At 39.6% G+C, this 27,019-nt stretch overlaps 1 long non-coding RNA gene and 2 other non-coding genes across 3 annotated transcripts; all 3 read right to left on the reverse strand.

The window, feature by feature from the left end:
- Positions 1–2,497: 2,497 nt before the first annotated feature.
- On the reverse strand, positions 2,498–26,930 carry LOC105858682 (uncharacterized). Its single transcript, XR_001148228.2, has 3 exons — positions 26,795–26,930; positions 6,900–6,997; positions 2,498–2,779 (listed from the first exon to the last, which is right to left on the reverse strand). It is a non-coding gene; the product is annotated as an uncharacterized LOC105858682 (long non-coding RNA).
- On the reverse strand, positions 10,284–10,355 carry TRNAA-AGC (transfer RNA alanine (anticodon AGC)). Its single transcript has one exon. It is a non-coding gene; the product is annotated as a tRNA-Ala (tRNA).
- On the reverse strand, positions 25,618–25,689 carry TRNAA-AGC (transfer RNA alanine (anticodon AGC)). Its single transcript has one exon. It is a non-coding gene; the product is annotated as a tRNA-Ala (tRNA).
- Positions 26,931–27,019: the final 89 nt, after the last annotated feature.

The raw sequence follows: 27,019 nt of genomic DNA on the forward strand, positions 1-27,019 counted from the left end.
AATAAAAAGAGATTTAAAAAAAAAAGATGGTATCGGCCGGGCGTGGTGGCTCACGCCTGTAATCCTAGCACTCTGGGAGGCCAAAGCCGGAGGATCGCTAAAGGTCAGGAGTTAGAAACCAGCCTGAGCAAGAGCGAGACATGGTCTCTACTAAAAATAGAAGGAAATGAATTGGACAACTAAAGAAAGTATAGAAAAAATTAGCCGGGCGTGGTGTCGCATATCTGTAGTCCCAGCTACTTGGGAGACTGAGGCAGGAGGATCGTCTGAGCCCAGGAGTTTGAGGTTGCTGTGAGATAGGCTGACACGACGGCACTCACTCTAGCCTGGGCAACAGAGTGAGACTCTGTCTCAAAAAAAAAAAGATGGTATTAAGATGCTTGCAGAGTATCATCCTGTGAATTTCTCCTTAGCACTGTGATAACCAGAATCTGAAACTGTGCAAACAGCTCTGATCTGAAGATAGGAGTTGTTCAGTACTTTAGAAGGAGGATATTTCTGGAGAGTAAGTAGAGTGAGGTTGAAAATAATTCACTGTGTAAAAGACATCTTATAAAAAAGACATCTGCACTCAAATATTTATAAGTAGCACAATTCACAATTACAAAAATGTGGAAGCAACCAAAGTGTCCATCAATACATGATTGCATTAATAAAATGTGGTATATGTACACCATGGTGTACTACTCAGCCATTAAAAAAAATGGTGAACCACCTATTGTATTATCCTGGATGGAATTGGAGCCCATTCTTCTAAGTGAAGTATCACAAGAATGAAAAAACACCAATGTACTCACCATGAAATTGGTACTAATGGATCAATGCTTATGTACACATACGGGAGGTAACATTCATAGGGTGTCCAGCAGGTGGGAGAGGGTGGGAGAGGATGGGTAAATGCACATCTAAAGATGCGGTGCGCACTGCCTGGGATCTGGCATGCTCGTAGCTCTTACTTCTGCCGTGCGAAGGCAATTTATGTAATCCAAGCGTTTGTACCCCCATAATACTCTGAAATTTAAAAAAGGAAATAATTCACTGTGATTGGGAGAATAAAAGTTCATTATTTGTATTCATGAAAAACACAGAAATGAGCTTTCCCCTACACTGATCTCAGACCCTGGAGTTCAGAGAGCTTGGCATTTCAGATCAGAAACTTCCTTAGAAGATCCAGAGAAGTACTATCTCCCTATACCAAATTTCAGCTGAGGTGACTGCTATCTTTTCCTCATTTGTCATATTTGTAGTTAAATGGCTTAAGCTCCAGAATTTGTGGGTCTCCTCTGACAGAAAAAGTGACCACCAGCATATCAAATTGCTAACCACTGGCAGTAAAATGGAGTGAAATATTTTGGTGAAATCTGACAGTGCTTCTGCAACCTGGGTTAGTAAGGAACCTTTAACTTTAAGAATCTGAAATCAGATTTTGTCCAAACAGCTTCTTGATGTTTTCACATTATGGATAATGTGGAAATCAACTGATAGCTAAGAATACTACTTCCTTCCCAGTGTAAATATTTGCTCTGTGACACCTGGTAGTGACTTGTGGGAATGCTTGGAGAGAGTAGATGGGAATATGAATTACATCCTAGTGTCCCAAAGAGGTTGAGAAACAAATACAAAAGGCCAATAGAACTCAGTTTACCATGATAGAATATTTTTGATGCTTGGGAGAAATTTTATGGAATGGTTCTTATTATAGAAGGCTCTGGGAGGTTGGGGAAGAAAACAGACTAGATGTACTAGGGATTGAACCCAGGACCTTGACACATGCTAAGCAGCTACACCAAAAGAAAGGAGCCTTAATGGTAAAAAGGTACTGCTCTTGATTTGTGGTCAGCCCACGATCAACCCACCCCAAAGTTTGTTCCCCATCATATTAGATTGCCTAGAGCATGCTTTCATTCTATCACTTGAGTACATCCTGGCATATAAAATTCATCTGGAACTTTTCTTATTATAAGTTTCTGTATTCTTTTAACTCTTGAAAACATATTAGTCTTTGACATAGTCAAAAACTAAAACTGACTCAAGTGTGTGTGAAAATACCCTACAATTCAATATAAATATAAACAAGTCTAACTGCATTTCAAAAGAATAACATAACCACATTGAAGAGAAAAGGAACTGATCTTTCAGAAATAGTGAAGTTGACAGAACTCCCTTCCCTCTTATTCATCAGGAAAGATGGGCACAGATAGTAACGGGTTTGAAATTATAACAGCCCTGAAAACCCTTTAATAGGGCTATCAGTAGACCAGAAATTTTGAGCAATGCCAGGGAAATAGAAAGTAGAAGTGATTAGATGAACAAGCAACAGCAGAGTAAATGGCTGCTCTTTCACTATGGTGAACATGTCTTAGACATTTGTGAACTATTAAGTATTTGTCTTTTGGCAGGGGGACAGGTAATAATTTCCATTTTGACACACATACTGAAAAAGAATAGTTTGACACTTCATGATAGCAACATGTTTGATGTTAACTGACATTTCCAGGTATGGTTTTATTTAGAGATTTAAAAAAAAAAAATAGCACACCAGGATGTGTAGGTAAGAAAGAAAGAAAAGGAAGGAAGAAAGAAAGAGAAAAGAAAAGAAGAGGAAAGGAAAGAAGGGAAAAATAGAATGAGTGATACAAAAAAACATGAGCCAGGCAGGGTGGCACTGGCCTGTAGTCCCAGGTACTCAAGAGGCTGAGGCGGGAGGATCATATGAGGCCAGGTGTTGGAGGCCGCAGTATACTATGATTTCACCGGGGAATAGCCACTGTACTTCAGCCTGGGCAACACAGAGAGACCATGTATGTAAAAAAATAAGGAAAAGAAAATTAGACAGTATGAAATGGCAACTTGGCACATGTAATTTAATTCACCTAAAGCAGATTTTTTTTTTCATCTTTCACGTTTGGCAGGACTCTAGTTTCTTGGTAGCCATCACTTTGTGGTAGCATCTACCCACTCATTCACCTAATATTCACTGCCCCTTGTGGCTTATTGTTGGACCAAACTTTTGGCAGTGGGGAAAGAAGATGAGTAGACAAATCAATAGGAGTACTTTTGGATTCTTATCCTAAGAACTTCACAGAAAACAAAGAAAAATGAATCAATTTTTCCTTTATCCTCTTTTTTCCCATCCATCCTTTTTCTGTTTTTCTTTCTCTCAATAATCGTGAAAATTGAAGCCAAAATGACAAGTTTGTTATTATGGTGGCACACTTGTTTGGGGATAAGGGGGTCTTATGTGTAGTAGGCTGAATAATGTCTCCTAAATATACAATGCTCCAATCCCTGGAACCTACAAATATAACTTTATATGAAAAAAGTGTTTTTGTTGGTGTGATTACATTAAGGATCTTGAGATGAGGCGGTTACCCTGTATTATCTGGGTGGACCCAGTGTAATCAAAAGTGTTCTGGCCTGGCGTGGTGGCTCATGCCTGTAATCCTAGCACTCTGGGAGGCCCAGGCAGGAGGATTGCTCAAGGTCAGGAGTTTGAAACCAGCCTGAGCAAGAGCGAGACCCCTTCTCTACCTAAAATAAAATTAGCTGGGCAACTGAAAATACATAGAAAAACTTAGCCAGGCATGGTGGCACATGCCTATAGTCCCAGCTACTCGGGAGGCTGAGGCTGGAGGATTGCTTGAGCCCAGGAGTTTGAGGTTGCTGTGACCTAGGCTGATTCCATGGAACTCTAGCCCAGGCAACAGAGTGAGACTCTTGTCTCAAAAAAAAAAAGTGTTCTTATCAGAGAGAAGGAGAGATTTCACATATGGAGGAGAAGGCTATGGACGCAGAGATTGTGGTGATGCAGCCACAGAAGCTGGAAGCTTCTAGTAGCCACCAGAAGCTGGAAGAGACAGGACAGATTCTCCCCTAGAGCCTCCAGAGGGAGCATAGTCCAGCCAACATATTGATCTTGTCCTAGTATTATAGTCACACATTGCTTAACAATACAGATACATTCTAAGAAATGTATCATTAGGTGATCTTGTCAATGTGTGAACATCACAGAGTGTACTTACACACACCTAGATGGTATAGCCTATTGCTCCTAAGGCTATAAACCTGTATGGCATGTTACAGTACAGTAACAGTACATGCCATACAGTACATGTACAGTAACATGCCATACAGGTTTATAGCCTTAGGAGCAATAGTAAGTATTTGTGCATCTAAACATATGTAAACATAGAAAAGATACAGTATAAATATGGTTTTTAAAAAATTTTAATGGTGCACTTGTATAGGATACTTACAATGAATGGAGCTTACAGGACTGGAAATTGCTCTTGGTGAGTCAGTGAGTGAGTGGTGAGTGCATGTGAAGGCCTAGGACATCACTGTGTACTACTGTGGACTTTATAAACGCTGCACACTTAGGCTATATTAAACTTATAAAATATGCTTCTTTCTTAAACAAAAATTAACCTTAGCTTACTGTAACTTCTTTTACTTTATAAACTTTTCAATTTTTTTTAACTTTTTGACTCTGTGTAATAACTGTTAGCTTAAAACACAAACATACAGTACAGCTGTACAAAAACATTTTCTTTATATCCTTATTTTATAAGATGTTTTCCATTTACAAAAATTGTTTATTTTTTACTTTTTAAACTTTTTTATTAAAAACTGAGACTCAAACACATGTATTAGCCTAGGTCTACATATGGTCAGTATCATCAATGTCACTATCTTCGACCTCCACATCTTGCCCCACTGGAAGGTTTTCCGGGACAATAACACGCATGGAGCTGTCATCTCCTATGACAATAATGCTTTCTTCTGGATACTTCCTGAAAGACTTGTCTGATTTATGGTTAACTTCTTCTTTTTTTTAATTTCAGCATATTATGGGTGTACAAATGTTAAGGTTACGTATGTTGCCCATACTCCCCTCCCCCCTATGGTTAACTTCTTTATAATAAGTAGAAGAAGTACACGCTAAAACAACAATAAAAAGTATAGTAACCACATAAGCCAGTAGCATAGTCATTAATCATCATTACCAAGTATTATGTACTCTAAATAATTGCATGTACTATGCTTTTATACAACTGGCAACTCAATATGTTTGTTTACATCAGCATCACCACAAACACATACTGTGACCTGACCACTACAATGTCACTAGCCAATACAAATGTTTCAATCCATTATAAATTGGGGGGGGGGGCGGAGTCTCACTCTGTCGCCCAGGCTAGAGTGCTATGGCATCAGCCTATCTCACAGCAACCTCAAACTCTTGGGCGCAAGCAATCCTCCTGCCTCAGCCTCCCAAGTAGCTGGGACTACAGGTATACATCTTTAGTATTTTTAGTAGAGATGGGGTCTTGCTCTTGCTCAGGCTAGTCTTGAACTTCTGACTTCAAGCGATCCCCCTCTCAGCCTTCCAAAGTGCTAGGATTACAGGCATGAACCACTATGCCCAGCCTTAGCCAATTATAATATTATGAGACCACCATAGGATGTGTGGTCTGTGATCGACCAAAACATTGTTATGCTGCACATGACTGTATTCATTTCAGACTTCTGACTTCCAGAAGTGTGAAAGAATAAATTTCTGTTGTTTTAAGCCACTTAATTTGTGATAATTTGTTGCAGCAGCAAGAGAAAATTAATCAACTACACAAGTTTCTTCTACTCTGCCAGCTGCCTTAAGTGGTTTTGAGGCTCATGAAATTTAAGTACTGTAGCATTGAAATGAATGTCTTGGGTCATATGTTTACTCCTCTTGTGACCATGCAATGAAAAAAGAATAAGATACCTGAGGGTGTATTTCACTGGTGAGTACTTGGGAAATCAAGGGTTAGAGGCACTGGGAATCAAACCTGAGGCTTCCTACATGTGGGGCATGCATTCTGTCACCAAGCTACATCCTCTCATGCTGGGAGCACTTTTTGTACTCCTTCAGAAAATATCTCACTATATTTGTGAGCTCCCATTTCTGTGTTCATTGTTTTAGTACTGTTGGGTGTAGAAGCAGGATTTGTGACTGCTTTAAGATAGAAAGCCCCAGTAAGCTGTGGAGGATACTTTATTTTAGCAAATAAAACTTGAAATAGAAGGTAAAATATCGAAAACTTATTACATCAGAAAATTGACCAGCTTTTCCTAGATAAAACACGCTTTTTTTTTTTTTTTTTTTTTTTGAGAGTCTCTGTTGCCCAGGCTAGAGTGCCATGGCATCAGTCGAGCGCACAGCAACCTCAAACTCCTGGGCTCAAGGAATCCTTCTGCCTCAGCCTCCCGAGTAACTAGGACTACAGGCATGTGCCACCATGTCCCACTAATTTTTTCTATATATTTTTAGTTGGCCAATTAATTTCTTTCTACTTTTAGTAGAGACAGGATCTCGCTCTTGCTCAGGCTGGTTTTGAACTCCTGATCTCAAGTGATCCTCCCGCCTCAGCCTCCTAGAGTGCTAGAATTACAGGCGTGAGCCACCACGCCCAGCCAAAACACTCTTGCTATGGTTGTTTGCTCAATAAGAATATTAAGAGCAAAACTTTGATGGGAAATCCCCAGGTCTGAATAAATACCACATGAAATTTGTTATTCATTACCAAGGATCTCTTCATTTTAATACAGCATGAAGGCAACTAAGGAGATTCGCAAAATAGTCCAGAATATTGCTCAAGGCATGAACTAAATAGCAGATTCAGGGAGGGAGAAAAGGTTGAAATTCTGAGAGTAAGTTAATAGGTAGCTAGACATGAGATTGAGAGACTTACCAGATTTATAGAGCAAAGAAGAAAGTGGGGAATACATAAAAGAGAGCCCAGTTATTCATTCAACAAACAGGAGGAAAAGCGGAAAAGAGAGGTTTATTGTTGTTCTTCGGAGGAATGGAACAGATATTAGGAGAAGGAAATGAATTTGTTTTTGGAATGTTGAATTACCATATTCTTCTATATGATCCTCCCTGTCAGTGAAGCACAGTGAACTCATCCAAGTGCTCTGCTCTGAATAAGTGGAGGTGTGAGTGGTTAGAAGGCACCTATAGAGAGAGATGAGTAGAATCAGAACTCAAAGTAAACTTTGGGAGTTGAAAATCAGGAATTCATCTACTGGTAGCTGTGAAAAGCAAAAAAGTGAACTTCCTGCACTGATCTTGAACCCTGGAATTCACAATGGTTATCACCATGGCTTTCAAACTTTCATAGAAAACCCAGAAAATCTCATCTCCTGGTACCAGTAAATGTCATCTCTTCCTCATTCATCTTTGTCTAGCAGCATGCGTTTGCATATATTAGCAAGTGTATCACTGATCCACATTTGTAGTTGGAAGCACCTTATTGATTTGGTGGAATTTCTCTCTCAGTTGGCTCATGGGGCTAGTAGAATAGGTAAGAGGAAACAGAAATGGCAGTTTTCACTGACATTGGATATTAAAGAAGTGTCACCCACTTCTTTAATTCTGCAAACTCTGATGTGTGTTTGTGTGTGTGCGCGTGCATGTGTGTGTGTTTGTGTGTAAGTGCTAGGAGGATGAGAGGAAATTATCTAGGCTGTTCGATGGTGTGAAAGTACAATTATGAAAGTTTCCAGAGGCATCAAGTGATTATCCTCTAAATTGCACCTGGAGAAACCTAGATACCAGTTAGACTACGAGAAGTTCCTCACAAGGAAGTTTTGTTTTGTTTTTATGTTTTTCCCAAGGTACACTGAACATTGTGAGAATTGTTTATTAATTTTATGTCATAGCATGCAGATTCTCTGGTTATAGCATTGTTGAAATCTCTCTCTATGGGGAAGTAGTAGGATGAATTCTAAATATATAAGATTCTTCTGATGATCTAACCATTTATCTCAGGAGATAGAACCATTCATACCCAATTATTAGATTGTAACTGGTCGAGTACTATTTTTTAAAAATTTACAGATCAGAAGGGTGGGGGCATAGTTTTCATGTAATAATCTTTTACATTATGCTTTAGAATTTGAATTCACACTCATGATTTTCTCTGGCATTTACATCTCAATTTGTTGACATGAACATAAAGGTCTGGTTCTATTGCTCTAAGTCTTCCACCTTGATTTAACATGAAGGAACGATTCCTGAACTAGACAGCAAAGGATTAAATAATGTTTTTTCTTCAACTAAATATGTCTTTGAAAAGAATAAAGCACTACCTTTTGAGTCAGAGTAACTACGTGGCCTCATGGATAGTGTTTGCTTCCACATGTCCAATGGTCCTGCCCAACAGTCTGTCACCTCTCACACATTCACCCAGGGTCTCACACCCACAGCCACATCCCCCTTCCTTTCAGCTCCTTGATCTTTAATTTTTCCCTAGAGAAAACTAAACAAAAGATGATCCTGTTGAAGGATAGAACCCCAAAATAAAACATAGCTGAATTTCCAAAATTCATCTACAATGTACCTCAAAATGAGTCACTATTGTCCTGGGTCAAAGTTAGGTGCATTTTGCTCTCAAAAAAATACCTCAGTCAGTCATATGTCATTTGTTTTTGTGGATCCAGATTTTTAAAAAATCTTCTTGTATTCCCTACAGCTTTCTCATATTAAATTCTTGGCTTTTGCATCCTATCCATTTCTCCCTTAAATTACAGAGGTGGAATTCCTTGGTAAAGTCCATTGTTGGAAGTGGAAAAAAAAGTATTTCCATTTGGGCCTGAGTCCTAACATAATACAGAAAAGCAATCGTAATAATTCATGGTATTCTTCCTCATGTTTTGATGATATTCCTTTTGCAAACTGATGAATTTGCATGTTTGAAGCCTGTGAATAAATTTTCCCTGCCACAGTGGATATATGTGGCAAACAGATATTGTGGAACTGTACTTTGAAAACAAGAAAGGAGCGAGAAAAATTGTCAACAGAACAGAAAATGACCTATTTCCCACATCGAGAAAGTCTGATTCCTCACTACTAGCTCTGAATCTTTCTTTGGAGAAGAATCTCAAAATTAAGACATCTTACTTTGTGAAAGAATGTCTCTTGGAACTTGTTTTCTCCTTTGAAAATTCCCTAATCACTTCACAGGGTGACAGGTGGCATGACATTATATTGGGAACCAGTGGTTTCCCAATTCTTGCTGCATCCTTCAGTCCACACTTTTATGGGGGTCATTAAGGGTTTTGGATTTTCAAAATCTATCACAGGACTTAGAACACAAAAGGGTGTTAATACAAAAGTTCTTGAAGATTTAGTGGTCGCTGATGAGGATGGGAGGCAGCTCTGAGTTTTGAAATGATTACAAGATCTTATCCTATTTAAAGTGTTTCAGAACAGAGACAAAAACACAAACTTCCCAGTTCACATTAGAAGTTAGCACAGTCTTTATTGCAAAACTTGAAAAATTTTTATTAAAAATAAAATGAAAACTTCACATAATATTTAATCATATATAGTCATTCAAAAAATGGTTCAGCAATAGAAATACATTTTTGCAATTATTTTTCTACATTAGAATAAGAAATTGGAAAAAATTGAATATAGCCATATAGGTATAATACCTACCCTTTTAATACACGTCGTAGTGTTTCTTAAACTTTAATGTGCAAAGGAAACACTAGGGAATCCTGTTGAACGGTTAATAATTCCAGCTCAGTAGGTCTGGGTGGAACTGAAATTCTGCAATTCTAACACCCTCTCAGGTGTTACCAACTTCTGTGCTATAAGGACCATATTGACCAAGCGTCTGGAAAATTTCTTTCCGATAGAGGGCGCAGCTGTATTGGATAAAATTACTTCTGGTACATCATCTAGGAAAGTTAAGTCTCCGTTAATAGTGAAGACAAAACAAAACTGGAAATCCATCTATGAACTTTGAGATCTTCAGCTGACTGTGATTCCCAATGGAACTATTTCGGCTCTGCATTCATTGATGAGAATAACTTTCTCAATTTACTAGTTTGGAAGGCTCTGCGTTTTTCCTTGTTCAGCCTGCAGCCTGATCATGGCCAACCACAGCTCAGAAAACAAACAAACAAACAAACAAACACCTAAAAGGAATTGTCTGAGAGCTTATCTTTTTCTTTTGTTAAATCTTTACATCCTTATCTTTTATTTCCTGCTTTTAAAGTAATAATACTGCAAAACAGAACCAAAGGTGAATGGGCGCTTGCAGCTTTGGGATCACGAGCTGAGTCTTTGTCTTTTAGCTTTCCATCTTTTCCTCTTTGTGCTTACGCACGTACCCTGAGTGGTGCCAAGCCCGAGGAGTAGAAATGGAACAGCACTAATATTAATGGCAAATCGTTGCAAAATAGGCTGCGCAAGGAAAAAGGAATAAAACAATGAAAAATGCCCCAAAAAGTGGAGGTGCCGGGGATTGAACCCGGGGCCTCGTGCATGCTAAGCACGCGCTCTACCACTGAGCTACACCCCCCCGGCAAAGATACACTCTCGGGATTATATTCAAGACTGAACATCACCATTTGCTATATTTTGAAAGTAGCAAGAGGCTAAATCCATTCTGTCTAATTGGCTATTTCTAAAATCTTAAACTTAGGTCCTGTGTGCCGCTTCGCTGACAGACGAGCAAACTGCATTCTAGACCCAAAGCCTCTAACGGTGGTCCTGGGATCTGGAAAGACTCGTCAGTCGGAGTCACTTTTCTGACGCCACTAGACAAGCCCGGGATGAAATGTTTTCTCTCGTATCTTCCCTCTCTCGTCTCTTTCCACGCAGCTTTAAAAGGGTGCAAGAAAGCCACGAAAGTATAGTGCTAGGGATACAAAAATGAAGACGATGTTAGATCCGCGCGTGGAGAGAAGGCAGGAGGACAAACGCAGAGCGGTTCGCGCCGGTCGCAGCCGCCCTCCCTCGGGCTGGGCGGGAGACCCGGCGAGGCTCGGAGCGGGACGCGCGGGGACAGGAGGATGCGCCAGCTCTGTTCGCGCCCCTTCTCGGCAGAACCCTCTCCCCGGCCGGGAGAGCACTCGGAGGGAGATGTGACCGCGGGGCTTCCCTCGCATTCGAATTCGCGATTCGGGAAGCCTTGGGCTCATCCGGCCTAGTCCACCGGCTTCATTCTCTGAGGCTCCGGGCCTCCCTCTTCAGCCCGACACCCCGACAGAGCCTCAGCTAACACTGGGGAGTCGCTTACATGGGCAGACAGGATAAGGGATGTGATAAATAACAGGATTTTTCCAATCCTATTATTTGCCAATCAGAGATTTAAAAGGACGTCAATCATACTTGAATGAGTTTTTGAAGCTAGTCTGCAGAGGGTCGCATATGAAAAAGAATAAATTGAGATTTTTCAGAAAAATAGGGATCCCTGGCGCCCTACCGGAAATGATCAAAGGGAGAGGGGAGAGGCTGGTGAGGGTGTCTGGGCCCGAGATGCCTCTGCCCACCCACCACATCATTTTGTAGTACCTATGAAACATTAATGAGAACTGACCACATCTTAAGCTACGAAAAAAATCTCAATAAATTCCAAAGATTAGAAATAATGCGAACAGTATCTCTATGATCATGCGCTAAAACTAGAAATTAACAAAATAAAAAATAAAAGCCCCTACCACCTGAAGATTTTAAAACATGCTATAAAATAACTCTTGAGGCAAAAGGGAAATACAAAATTTAATCATATGACTTTTTGAAAAGGATGCAAATGCCAACGTACCATATCAGAATCTATGAAGGAAAGCTAAAGCATTCAGAGAGACACCTGACAGGGAATGGCCATGTGATAATGGAAGCAGAGATAGGAGTGACAGATCTACAAGCCAAGGAAAGCCAAGCGTTGCCGGCAAACACCAGAAGTTAACCATCCCTCTATAGGTTTCAGATGGAGCTTGGCTCGGCTGACATCTTGATTTCAGACTCCCAGCCTCCAGAACTGCAAGAGAATAAATTCATGTTGTCTTAGCCAAACAAACAAACAAACAAACCGAAAAGCTAAAGTATTTATAGTAAGAAAAACTATTCCCTTACATATCTATATCATTAACAATGAAAAAATAATATAAATGAATCAAACACTTAGCTCAAGAAGCTAGACAGTGAACAACAAAATAAACCAAAAGAATGCAGAAAGAAAGGTTAATAAAGACAAATCCAGAAAATGAGTTAGGAAAAAGCATAACTAATAAATAAAAAAATCTGTATATTTGAAAAGTCAATAAAATAGACAAAGTTCTAGCCAACCTAATCAAGAAAAGAAAAAATAAGCACAAATATACAAAATTAGAACTAATTGGAGAAAATAACCATCAAAACACAAGAACTTTTTAAAAATCATAAGAGAATACATAAAACAACTCAGCAAATGACTGGAAAACTTAGATAGAAGTGGATTTTGTAGATAATTATAACTTACTCAAATTAACCAAGTCCAAGGAGAAGAAAGAATCAGCAAACTTGAAGACAAGACTTTCAAAATTACTGACACAGAACAGCAAAAGGGAAAAAAAATGAGGAAAACTGAAGACAGCCTAAGGGCGTTATAGGATACCATCAAGCAGAATAACTTATACATATGGAGAAGGAGATGGGGGGGACAGAGAGCCTATTTGAAGAAATGAATGTAAAATTTTGAGAAAGTCAAAGAATTCCAACTAAGATAAATCTAAAGAGGCCTACACTAAGACTCATTATACTCAAACTGTCAATCTGTCAAAAGTCACAAACAGAGAATCTTGAAAATAGCAAGAAAAAAGCAACTGATCACATACAAGAGAGCTCCTATTAGATTATCAGTGAATTTCTCAATAGTAACTTTGCATGCCATATGAGAGCAGGAGGATATATTCAAAACACTAAGAGAAAAAAAAAAAACCGGTCAACCAAGAACACTATATCTGGCAAAACTGTCCTTCAAAAACAAAGGTAAAATTAAGACTTTCCCAGATAAACAAAAGCTGCACCCTACCCATGGTGACAGAGTGAGACTCTGTCTCAACAAAAACAAACAAGGAAAGAAAGTTAAAAAAAAAAAAAGCAAAATAAATAAATAAATAAGAAGATTGAAATTATACAAAGTATTCTCTTTGACCACAATGAAATGAAAGTAGAAATCAAAAGATGTAGGAAAACAGTGAAAATTACAAATATTTAGAAATTAAACGATTCACTCTTTATATATATATTTTTTTATTTTATTTTATTTTATTTATTTATTTATTTATTTTTTTGAGACAGTCTCACTTTGTTGCCCAGGCTAGAGTGAGTGCCATGGCATCAGCCTAGCTCACAGCAACCTCAAACTCCTGGGCTCAAGCCATCCTGCTGCCTCAGCCTCCAAAGTAGCTGGGACCACCATGCCCGGCTAATTTCTTCTATATATATTAGTTTGCCAATTAATTTCTTTCTATTTATAGTAGAGATGGGGTCTCGCTCTTGCTCAGGCTGGCTTTGAACTCCTGACCTGGAGCAATCCACCCTCCTCGGCCTCCCAGAGTGCTAGGATTATAGGCATGAGCCACGGGCCCGGCCTATTTTTATTTATTTTTTTTTGAAACAGAGTCTGGCTCTGTTGCCCTGGCTAGAGTGCTGTGGTGTCAGCCTAGCTCACAGCAATCTCAAACTCCTGGGCTCAAGCTATCCTCCTGCCTCAGCCTCCCAAGTAACTGGGACTACAAGCATGCAGCACCACGCCCGGCTAATTTTTTCTATATATTTTTAGTTGTCCAGCTAATTTACCTTCGATTTTTAGTAGAGACAGGGTCTTGCTTTTGCTCAGGCTGGAGACAATTCACTCTTAAATAACCAACGCATTAAAGAAGAAATCCCAGGGGTATTTAGAAATATCTAGGTAAATAAAAATGAAAACACAGCATACCAAACTTAAAGAATGCATCAGAAGCAGCACTTAGCGGAAGGTTTCTAGTGATTACTGGTAACATTAAAAAAGAAGATCTCAAATCAACAACCTAACTTTACCACTTAAGGAACTAGAAGAAGAAGAAAAAACAAAACTAAAAGATAGCAGAAGGGCCGGGCGCTGTGGCTCACGCCTGTAATCCTAGCTCTTGGGAGGCCGAGGCGGGCGGATTGCTCAAGGTCAGGAGTTCAAAACCAGCCTGAGCAAGAGTGAGACCCCGTCTCTACTATAAATAGAAAGAAATTAATTGGCCAACTGATATATATATAAAAAATTAGCCGGGCATGGTGGCGCATGCCTGTAGTCCCAGCTACTCGGGAGGCTGAGGCAGAAGGATCACTCAAGCCCAGGAGTTTGAGGTTGCTGTGAGCTAGGCTGACGCCACGGCACTCACTCTAGCCTGGACAACAAAGTGAGACTCTGTCGCAAAAAAAAAAAAAAAAAAAAAAAAAAAAAAAAAAGATAGCAGAAGGAAGGAAGTAGTAAAGATTGGATCAGAGATAAACAAAATAGAAAACAGAAAACAACAGAACAAATCAATGAAACTAAGAGTTGGATTTAAAAAAAATCAATAAAATTGACAAGCCCTTAGCTAGACTAATAAAAAAGAACAAGTGACTCAAATAATGAAAATTGGAAATGAAAGAGAGAACATTACAATTGATGTCACAGAAAATAAAAATAATTATAAGACATGACTATGAGTGAGTAGATGCCAACAAATTGGATAATGTAGAAGAAACAGAAAAATATTTAGAAACATACACTCTACCAAGGCTGAATCATGAAGTAATAAAATATATAAATAGACTCCTAACTAGTAAGAATATTGAAGCTGTAACCAAAAAACCTCCCAACAAAGAAAAGCCCAGAACTAGATGGCTTGATGGGTGAATTCTACCAGGCATGTAAAGAAGAATTAATAACAATCCTACTCAAACTCTTCCAAAACATTGAAGATGTGGGAACACTTTCAAACACATTTTACATGGTCAGCTTTACCCTAATACCCAAACCAGGCAAGAACCCTCCAAGAAAAGAAAATTACAGATCAATATCTCTGATGAATATTGATGCAAAATTCCTTAGCAACACACCAGTAAACCAAACTCAAGACCACATTTAAATGGTTATAAGGCTGGGCACTGTGGCTCACACCTGTAATCCTAGGAGGCCGAGGTGGGAGGACTGCTTGAGCTCGAGAGTTTGAGACCAGCCTGAGCAAGAGCAAGACCCTGTCTCTACTAAAAATAGAAAAATTAGCTGGGCATTATGTCAAGCTCCTATAGTCCCAGCTACTAGGGAGGCTGACGCAGGAGGATTGATTGAGCCCAGGAGTTTGAGGTTGCAGCAAGCTATGGACGCCACTGCACTCTAGCCCAGGTGACAGAGCAAGACTCTGTCTCAAAGAAAAAAAGATTATAAACTATGGCCAAGTAGGATTTATACCCAGAATGCAAAGATTGTTCAACATACAAAAATTTAATCAATATAATACATCATATTAACAGAATGAAGGGTAATAACCACATGATCATCTCCACTGATGCAGAGAAAGGATTCAACACCCTTTGATGATAAAATAATTAACAAATGAGGAATAAAAAAATTTATCTCAACATTGTAAAAGCAATGTATGAAAAGCTAACAAGGGCTGGGCATGGTGGCTCACGCCTGTAATCCTAGCTCTCTGGGAGGCCGAGGCGTGCGGATTGCTCCAGGTCAGGAGTTCAAAACCAGCCTGAGCAAGAGTGAGACCCAGTTCCTACTATAAATAGAAAGAAATTAATTGGCCAACTAATATGTATAGAAAAAATTAGCTGGGCATGGTGGCACATGCCTGTAGTCCCAGCTCCTCGGGAGGCTGAGGCAGCAGGATTGCTTGAGCCCAGGAGTTTGAGGTTGCTGTGAGCTAGGCTGACGCCACGGCACTCACTCTAGCCTGGGCAACAAAGCGAGACTCTGTCTCAAAAAAAAAAAAAAAAAAGCCAACAGGTGGCCGGGCGCGGTGGCTCACGCCTGTAATCCTAGCACTTTGGGAGGCCGAGGCGGGCGGATCGCTCAAGGTCAGGAGTTCGAAACCAGCCTGAGCGAGACCACGTCTCTACCAAAAATAGAAAGAAATTAATTGACCAACTAAAAATATATATACAAAAAATTAGCTGGGCATGGTGGCACATGCCTGTAGTCCCAGCTACTCGGGAGGCTGAGGCAGTAGGATCGCTGAGCCCAGGAGATTGAGGTTGCTGTGAGCCAGGCTGACGCCACGGCACTCACTCTAGCCTGGGCAACAAAGTGAGACTCTGTCTCAAAAAAAAAAAAAGCCAACAGGTAACATCATAGTCAATGGCCTAGGACAGATAGCTTTTCCTCTAAAATTAGGAACAAGGAAAAAATGCTCATTCTCACCACTACTGATCAACATAGCACTAGAAGTCCTAGCCAGAGTAAACAAGAAAAAGAAAAAAATGCATCCAAATTGGAAAAGAGAAGCAAAATATCTCTGTTCACAGATGATATAATCTTACATGTGGAAAACCCTAAAGATGCCACACACACACACACACAGTTACAACTAATAAACAACTTTAGAAAAGTAGTAAGGTACATAGTCAACATACAAAAATCAGTTGCATTTCTGTACACTTGACAGTGAACAACCTGAAAAGGAGATTAAGAAAAAAAAGTATCATTTTCTGTACCACCAAAAAGAATAAAATACTTAGGAATAAATTGAACCATGGAGTACAAGTCTTTTACGACTTGTACACTAAAAACTACAAAGCATCACTAAAAGAAATCAAAGACAATACAAATAAATGGAAAGGCATCCATGCTTGTTTATTGGAAGACTTAATATTGTTAAAACGTATGTACTACCCAAACTGATCTACAGATTCAATGTAATCATTACAAAAACCCAATGGCATGTTTGCAGAAATAGGGAAAAATCCTAAAATTCATATAGAATCTTCGGAGAACCTGAATAGCCAAAACGACCTTATAAAAGAACAAAATTGGAGGCCTTACACTTCAAAACACACTACAAAGCAATAATAATTAAGACGGTGTAGTACAGACGTAAAGATAAGAGTATAGGCTAATGGAACAGAACAGAAAGCCCAGAAATAAATCCTTGCATATATGGATGAATGATTTTTTTTTTTTTTTTTTTGAGACAGAGTTTCTCTTGTTGCCCAGGCTAGAGTGAGTGCCATGGGAGTGCCATGGCGTCAGCCTAGCTCACAGCAACCTCAAACTCCTGGGCTCAAACAATCCTGCTGCCTCAGCCTCCCAAGTAGCTGGGATTACAGGCATGCGCCACCATGCCCGGCTAGTTTTATATATATATATATATATATTAGTTGGCCAATTCATTTCTTTCTATTTATAGTAGAGACGGGGTCTTGCTCTTGCTCAGGCTGGTTTCGAACTCCTGACCTCGAGCAATCCGCCTGCCTCAGCCTCCCAGAGTGGTAGGATTACAGGCGTGAGCCACCGCGCCCGGCTGGATGAATGATTTTGACAAGTGTGCCAAGACTATACAATGGGGAAAGGACAGGCTCTTCAACAAAGAGTGCTGGGAAAAGTGGATGTCTACAGGCAAAAGAGTGAAGTGGCACTTACCTACACCATTCATAAAAATTAATTCAAAATGGATTAAAGACCTCAACATAGGGCCCAAACTATAAAACTCCTAAAAGAAAACATAGTGGTAAAGCTTTAGATTATTAGATTTGAAAATAATTTCTCAGAAATGACACTAAAACACAGGTAACAAAAGCAAAAATAGACAAGTGGGGCTATGCCAAACTTAAAAAACTGCATATCAAAGGAAACAATCAACAGAGTGAAAAGACAACCTACAAAATGGTAGAAAAATGTTTGCAAATCATATATCTGATAAGGGGTAAATATCCAGATATTATTACATAAGGAGCTTCTACAAGTCAACAACAAAACAAAACAAATAACCTGATTTAAAATGGGCAAAACACTTTAATAATAAACATTCTTTTTTTTTTTTTTTTGAGACAGAGTCTCACTCTGTTGCCCAGACTAGAGTGAGTGCCATGGCATCAGCCTAGCTCACAGCAACCTCAAACTCCTGGGCTCAAGCAATCCTTCTGCCTCAGCCTCCCTAGTAGCTGGGACTACAGGCATGCACCACCATGCCCGGCTAATTTTTTCTATACATATTAGTTGGCCAATTAATTTCTTTCTATTTATAATAGAGATGGGTCTTGCTCTTGCTCAAGCTGGTTTCGAACTCCTGACCTCAAGCAATCCACCCGCCTCTGCCTCCCAGAGAGCTAGGATTACAGGCATGAGCCACACCATGCCCCGCCAATAATAAACATTCTTGAAAGAAGATATATGAATAGCCAATAAGCATATGGAAAGATGCTCAACCTCACTAGTCATTAAAGAAATGCAAATCAAAACCACAATGAAACCAACTCACACTCATTAGGATGGCCACTATCAAAGGAACACAAAATAATTGTTGGTGAGGAAAAAATCAGGACTGTGTACACTGTTGATGAGAATGTAAAATGGTGCAGCCATTATGAAAAACAGTGAAGATTCCTCAAAAAATTAAAATCAGGACTCGTATATGATTCAGCAATCCTACTTCTGGGTTGGATCCAAAAGAATTCAAAAGCATTCAAAGTAAGATTTAAGGAGATGTCTTTACACCCATGCACACTGCAGCATTATTCACAATAGCCCCGAAATAGAAGCAACTCAAATGTCCATTGACAGATGAATGCATAAACAAAATGTGGTGTATGCATACAATGGAATATTATGCAGCCTTAGAAAAGAAGGAAATCCTACCACCTGCTACAATATGGATGAAACTTAAGGACATTATGCTAAGCGAAATAATCCAGTCACAAAAGGATAGATGCTATGTGATTCCACTAATATGAAGTATGTAGAATAACCTAAATCCTAGAAACATAAAGTAGAAAGATTGTTGCCAAGCACCACCTTGAGCGGGGAGGGAGATTTACTGCTTATTGTGTATAGAGTTTCAGTGTTAACAATGAAAATGTTCTAGAGATATGCTACATAATGATATGAACATACTTTACACTACTGGACTGCACACTTAAAAATGATTAAGATGATACATTTAATGTTATGTTTTTTTCTTCAATAAAAAATTTTAAGTGCATTGAGATAAAAATGAACACACAACATACCAAAAATACATGAGATGCTGCTAAAATGGTGCTGAGGCAAATTGATAGCTACAGAAGTCTACATTAAGGAAGATAAATTATCTCAGTTCACTAACCCTTACATTTTAACCACTGGAAAAAAGAAGAGCAAAGTAAAACTAAAGCAAGCAGAAGAAAAGAAATAAAGATGAGAGTGGAAACTAATGAAATAGAAAAAACAATAGAGAAAATCAATAAAATCAAATGCTGGTTTTTGTTAATCAAAACAAAATTGACAAACCTTTAATTAGATTGACCAAGAAAAGTGAGAGAAGACTCAAGTTATGAAAATTAGAACTGAATAAGGACATTATACTGATTTTATAGGAAAGAAAAGTAATATAAAGAAATAGTATGGCCGGGCGCGGTGGCTCACGCCTGTAATCCTAGCTCTCTGGGAGGCCGAGGCGGGCGGATTGCTCGAGGTCAGGAGTTCGAAACCAGCCTGAGCAAGAGCGAGACCCCGTCTCTACTATAAATAGAAAGAAACTAATTGGCCAACTAATATATATAGAAAAAATTAGCCGGGCATGGTGGCGCATGCCTGTAGTCCCAGCTACTTGGGAGGCTGAGACAGAAGGATCGCTTGAGCCCAGGAGTTTGAGGTTGCTGTGAGCTAGGCTGACGCCACGGCACTCACTCTAGCCTGGGCAACAAAGTGAGACTCTGTCTCAAAAAAAAAAAAAAAAAAAAAAAAAGAAATAGTATGAATAATTGCCTGCCAATATATTAGGTAACTTAGACGAAATGGGCAAATTCATTAAAAAAAACAAGGTACTAAAAATGACTCAGGAGCACCCAGAAAATCTGCATAAATCTATACTAAATAAAGAGATTAAATTATTAATCACAAAGAAAAGCCTGGGCCAATATGGCTTCATTGGTGAATTCTACCAAGTATTTAAAGAAGAAAGCCCAACAGAAAAAAAAAAAAAAAACCCTTAATTTGCAACTGGAATTCTAAGGCTCAAGATGTCAAAAGAATTAGTTTCATTGGACTATAAAGGTATCCTAATCACCACTCAATCACTGCGTCATTGGGATATTTGCTCTCCTGTGATTTCCCCCCATCATGTTAATAAATCTGTGTACTTTTTACTCCTATTAATCTAGCTATTGTCTGTTTATTTTAGCAAATCTTCAGAGGGCAAGGGGCAAGTATACCCTCTTCTCCCCTACCATAAGTACAGCTTTATAAAGCGCTTACTATATTATCTCTCCCTTTTTCCTTCATGTGCAGATAAGTGAGAAGGTAATCACAGATTGGTATTAGATCAAAAACTATTTTTTTTGCAAACTACTACCCTAATGTAATCCAAATGCTAATAAAGTAGACAAATTTTAATATTTTAAAGTAGATATACTCCCACATAATTCTTTCTTCTGTGAGGGAAGAAAAAGAAGACCTTGGTATATAAAGGTGAACACTTTAAGATGAATGTGAAGGGTTTCTAACTTTTTGTAAAGTGAATTTATTGTTTATTTTTATGATGGTTCAGCATTGGTCTGAATTTAGCATTTACTGTCATGTGAGCACAGGTCATGGTTTGGTATCTTCTTTTGAATGCTCCTTTAGCCTACGATTACCCATTAGGTGTGAGAAGACCCAAGGGCAACATCAGGCTGCCATGTTGCAGTGTGAGTAACAACACTGCAGGGTAGAGATTAGGAATCTGTCATGTGTCATTTTCTTGTAACAGAGGACAAAATTTGGGATGACTTCACTATGACTGACTGTCTGGTACCCTTTTTAAAGCAGCTATAGAAGCACTCCTGCATGTGATGACACTAGGTAGCATCTCAGGGGCCTTTGGCTACTAGTGTCCACTGCTTCTCCATAAATGTTCCCCAAATACATATTTGCATGTTTGTTATTGAAGGGGAGAAAAGTCCATTCTTTTTTGCATTAGCATCTGCACCTATTTTCTCTTAAAAAATAAAACAAACAAACAAAAAAACTCTTTTATCCCACTTCTACTGAATCTATTGGCTGCAGGGGACTCTGTGAAGTTTTGAGAAACGAAATAATGATATGGAACAGATAAGGGACTTTGATAAAACAGGGACTGGAAATTCAAGTACTAAAAGGAGATTCTAATTTAAATCCCAACAGGTCCTTTTCAGCTTTTGCCCTGAAGCATGATTTCAAATAGATGGGGGAAATGCTTTAATTCACTGGCTCCCTCTCACTTACTGTCTCAGAAACCAAAGCAGTCATATACACTTGGAACTAGTTGTTTGTCTACATTGGTGTATTTGTTAGCCTTATAAGGTATCCCTTTGTACCACAGATAGCACCTAATTTTCTTTCATGGCAAGAATGGTATACTTTTCTCCCTAAGAACGTTTAGTAATTAAATGTAGTCCAGAGGAGAGGATTAGGGAAATACTGAGGTAGAGAATAAAAGCTTTTTCTGATTCATTATTTTCCATAAGTTATGAAGAGACATGGAATATGAGCAAAAATATGTAAAAGTAGAAATTTTAAAACAATCCTATTAGGATCCAGGCTAGAGGGGGCTGTTTGTTGCCTGTGGTGACTGCTAAGCTTTTCAAAGGCAAAAAGGCAAAAGGTCTGGTGAAGTCAGATTTGAGTGTATTTAAAAGCTAGTGAATGCTGAGCGTGGTGGCTCACGCCTGTAATCCTAGCTCTCTGGGAGGCCAAGGCAGGAGGATCATTCAAGGTCAGGAGTTTATCAGCCTGAGCAAGAGTGAGACCCCGTGTCTACCAAAAATAGAAAGAAATTAATTGAACAACTAAAAACATATAGAAAAAATTAGCCAGCATGGTGGTGCATGCCTGTAGTCCCAGCTACTCGGAGGCTGAGGGAGAAGGATTACTTGAGCCCAGGAGTTTGAGGTTGCTGTGAGCTAGGCTGATGCCACCACACTCTAGCTAGGGCAACAGACTGAGACTGTCTCAAAAAAAAAAAAAAAAAAAAAAAGCTAGTGAAGAAGACTGAGGCAATCAGAATTATCTATTGATATTGATATACTTATGAGCCCTTCTTCATCCCTTTATGAGACAGAGAAAGGGGAATATATCTTGTCTGCCATGTACTGACTGATATTCCCCCTAAATAACTCTGATTTGTTGATGTTTCTTATCTTTAGAAATTCAAGGTATACTTTGTGCTGGATATTCCATAATTTTTTAACACTCTATAATGGAAGGTATCCCTTTGCCAACATCTACTGAAAAGACTGCCCTAATTCAATCATGTACTTAACCAGAGGGATACATTCTAAGAAATGAATCATTAGACAATTTCATCATGTGAACATAATAGAGTGTACTTACATAAACCTAGATGGCATAGCTAACCTACTACACATTTTCTAGGTTACAAAGCTGTATAGCATGTTACTATACTGAATACTGTAGGCAATTATAACCCAGTGGTAAGTATTTATGTATCTAAACATATGTAAACATAGAAAGGGTACAGTAAAAATATGATATTATAACCTTATGGAACCACCTTCATATATGTGGTTCATTGTTGACAAAAATGTCATTTATGCAGTACGTGACTGTAGGTCTAATTTGAGCATGACACCTTGCTAACATCTCTACTGAGAGTACATATAATTTCAGATTGCTCATGATTTTAGAATGCTATTATATGGAAACACAGGTATTTGGGGACACCTCAAAAAAACATGGAAAAGCATTGATGATTTGTTAGAGGAAAAGCAACATTGGGCTTTGGTGTTCCCAAGACAGCCATTTGGTGACACCTAAGTTATTCTCCAGAACCTTGATGCTTATATTAGAGTAAAGTACCCATAGTGTGGCAAGAACAAATTAGCCTAAATTTTTCAAAATTATTGTTAGAACATTTTACTCAGGAAGCACTATGGGTGGCAGAATTTTTTCTTGTCTGTATTTATCATAACCCTTAAAAAACTAAAGCTATGGTAAGGCTTCCATTTTTCCTCAAGGACCATTTGTACATTTACAAATGGATTTCATTCAGTTGTCCAAATTTTTAAAAAATTAAACATGCCTCTGCCGGGCGTAGTGGCTCACGCCTGTAATCCTAGCACTCTGGGAGGCCGAGGCGGGCGGATTGCTCAAGGTCAGGAGTTCGAAACCAGCCTGAGCAAGAGCGAGACCCCGTCTCTACTATAAATAGGAAGAAATTAATTGGCCAAGTAATACATATAGAAAAAATTAGCCGGGCATGGTGGCACATGCCTGTAGTCCCAGCTACTCGGGAGGCTGAGGCAGGAGGATCGCTTGAGCCCAGGAGTTTGAGGTTGCTGTGAGCTAGGCTGATGCCGTGGCACTCACTCTAGCCAGGGCAATAGAGTGAGACTCTGTCTCAAAAAAAAAAAAAAAAAAAAATTAAACATGCCTCAATAATATTTTCAAAAATAAAACTGTATAATTTTTGGTTAGATTGAAGCTTTCTCTTCCAAAATATTAATACTTTAATTTAGTGTTGTCAAATAAAACTTATACAATGGTGGTAATGTTCTATACCTGTGCTGTCCAAGTGATAGTTTTTAAAAGCCACATGTGGCTACTGAGCATTTGAAATGTGACTAGTATAACAGCCTGTTACCAAATATGATACACACACACACACACACACACACACACACGTGTTTATATGTATTTAAGCTTACAGGTTATATCTTTAGCACTCTTTTTTTTTTTTTTTTTTTTTGACACAGCTAATTGGACTGAATCTTTAGCACTCTTAATGGACAGAGAAATCCACTTTAGTGGTGAAATTCTTTTTTTTTTTTTTTTTTTTTTTTTGAGTTACAGTCTCACTCTGTCACCCTGGTTCGAGTGCAGTGGCATCATCATAACTCACTGCAACCTCAAACTACTGTAGCTGGGACTACAGGCGCACACCACCACACCTAGCTAATTTTCCTATTTTTAGTGGAGACAAGGTCTTGCTCTTGCTCAGGCTGGTCTCCAGCTCCTGAGCTCAAGCAATCCTCCCACCTCGGCTTCCCAGAGTGCTTACAGGTGTGAGCCACCGAGCCTGGCCTAGTGGAGAAATTCTTAAAATTCACCCATTAAAACATATACTTTATTGTCCTTCTTATTCTCAAAATTCTGAGAAAGTAGTACAAATTTATGTTTTTTTAAAAATCAACATTTTCAAAATTTTAGAAGAGCTTTCTTTAGACTAAAATTCGGTCAGTACTAAAATAATATAATCTATAGCACAAAAATCCCCATAAACTCTTACATAACACTGCTACAAAAATCTATAAAGTTTATATTGGTTCTTCCTCTGACAGATTCTACCTTGTTACATTCTAATTTTTCAGATATTGTCAAATTTTACTGTCAGGTATAGAGTTCTATGTCCAATAAGTATAAGTTTCATTTCCAAAAGAGACAACTCTGAGTCAGAAAACTGGGTATTTTGGAAAAGACACCACGGAAGGTTAACCTTAGAATTACATTGGAAAGGACCATTTCCAGTGTTGTTACACACAAATATGCCCTTACACTTTGGGGCATACACCCAGTGTCACACTTAACTCTGGACAACAGGTGCCTATGCTCTGAGTCCTTTCCTAGCCATGCATCTTCCCATGGGCATGGAGTCCATACTCTATTTACCTGGGCTGCCAAAACTCCCTACCAAAACGGCCCTGATCTCTTTCCAAGGCCTGCAAAGTCCTCTTTCCTGATCCATCTTTCCAAGGGTAGACCATGCGATTAGTGTTGTGCCCCTAGGCCTTGTGACTCAGGAGTGGCTCTTTTCCAAGGGTGTGTATGAAGCTTGGATGTGTGTTGTGGTCACACATGAGTGTGTGATGTGAGGCCCTTCAAAATGTGAGATGAAGTCAGGAATGGGAAGACAGAGGGTTAGTTAGGGATGTGTATTTTTATTTTCTTTCCCCTCCTTAGCTTATTTTTTAAAACGAAGTGCTACTTCAAGTCAGCCAGATATAAGTGTTGAATTTATTTAACACAATAAAGAACTTCTAGCTAGATCCAAAGCTTATATTATACTTAAACAGTTACCCTAATGAAAGTCAGGAACAATGAGTCAAAGAAATGCATATAAATTATTAAAACAGAGGGAGGAGACAGAAAACAGATGGGGAAAAGAAAGACGAAGGCGGTTGCTATGGGAAGAGAGTGGTGGGGGAATCCGTGGGAAAGTTTTCCTCTCCTCTGGTCTGTCCCTGGACCCAGGAACAACTGAGAAAAAGAAGGAATCTAAAGAAAATTTCCTGTGGTTTCGCATTTTTTCTTCCTTTCTGTGTTTCTTACTCTTCAATTATACTGAGAAATGTAACCAGTGTGATTAGGCGTGTTAATTTGGTGCTTTGCTTATTTTTCAGGTTCTGGAATTCTGAGTGAGTCTGTGCATCCCCCCCCCCCCCCCGCACCCTCCTCCCCCCCCTTTCATCTTGTGGTTCACCAGTAGATGTAACCACCCAGGGACGTGTCAAGACCCTAGAGCAGATATGCGTTGATATTAAAGAGCAAAAGACAGCCGGTTTGTTTTCTTTGGTTTCTGTGTGAATTAGAAGAGCTGATGCAGAACGAAAATGCCAAAAAGAGGCAAGCTGGCCCGCCTGAAGAAAGGGAAAGGAAAAACTGGAGGTGCCGGGGATTGAACCCGGGGCCTCGTGCATGCTAAGCACGCGCTCTACCACTGAGCTACACCCCCCTCTGCCAAAATGGGGTTGAAACACTTCTATGGCCTGTTACTATTATTTTCGCCAGTAACAGGCGCTATCTTTTTGAATTCCCCATACTGAAGACTGTCTCGCGGTTATGCTGGGAGAAGGAAAACTGAATATTATACAGAATGTCCCCGTTCTGTCCTGGGGTCTCTTGCTGCTGGTCACCCTCTCGGACGCCCGCTCGACTGCTACCTGCCGGGCAGAGAAGGGAGCAGTTTGCCTGGACCGACGCTTCGGTGAAAAGTCTGGGATGGGGTGCGCTCTGCTTTAAAAGGTGGCCAGAAAAATGCAAATATAATGCAGGAAGCTAAAAGCAAAAAAGCCCTAAACACTGCTGTGGGGATTTAGGTCCAGGTGGGAAAGAAGACAGGAGGTGAACTTCAGGTCGGCTCCCGCAGCCGCAGTCACGGCTCCCGCAGGTTCCCGGCTGCGTTCCGCGGGCTCTGAGGCGGGAGTCCTGAGAACCACCGAGACGCGCAGTGAGGAGCGAGAAAGAGAGGAGCGAGAAAAACGCACCAGCATTTATGGAGCCCCCTTCTGGGCGGAATTTGCCACTGAATAAAAAGTACGCAGGAGAAAAGCATTTTAACCCGTAGGCTTCATCCTCAAAACCAATTAAAAGGAGTATAAACCCTCCATGCTTTGTAAAGGACCTCAAAGAGTTAAATTCAGCCTGCCCTTCAGCTAAAACAGTGAAGCTGTTCCCTGTGGCAATGGAAAAATCATTAGTTAACCTCTGACTGATTGTTGTAATCGTTTCAATCTGTAATGTATTGTGTAGTTAAAATTTTACCATGATTGCTGAATCTGCAAAATAATGTATTTCGGTTGGGCGATGGGCTAACGCTTTCTGCTTCTGTAAACTGCTTGCTCAAAGATTGTTATCCGAACAGGTGGTCCGAGGAGGGTCCCAGACCCTGCAACTGTGGAAAACATGATGTAATGCTGTTCCAACCCTTGTGACTAAAGTCACCTAGCCCCTAACTTGGGTCGGTATAAAACCTCCCTGCTCTTTCAGTTCAGGACTGCTCTTTGTGCCTGCTTCTTTCCAGGGCAGGAGTAGTTGCTGGCCAGCTAATAAAGACTCACAAGTTGGCTCAATTCGGTCTTTAGGTGGTCTTTCTCGCGTTCCGCATCATAACAGCTTGTGGAGAGTTCTTGGGTATAACCGGCAGGCACTTTCTGCTATTCGCCAAAGCTTGGTATGACAGTCAACACAGAAATTCGGTTATGGAGCAAATCCTAAATCCTTCTCTAAGTTTTCTTCTGATTCTCTCTCACGCTTAAGGGACTCGGATGTTCTTGAAAACCTGA

This window comes from Microcebus murinus, chromosome 15 (genome assembly GCF_040939455.1).
Source record: "Microcebus murinus isolate Inina chromosome 15, M.murinus_Inina_mat1.0, whole genome shotgun sequence".
Taxonomy (NCBI): Eukaryota; Metazoa; Chordata; class Mammalia; order Primates; family Cheirogaleidae; genus Microcebus; species Microcebus murinus.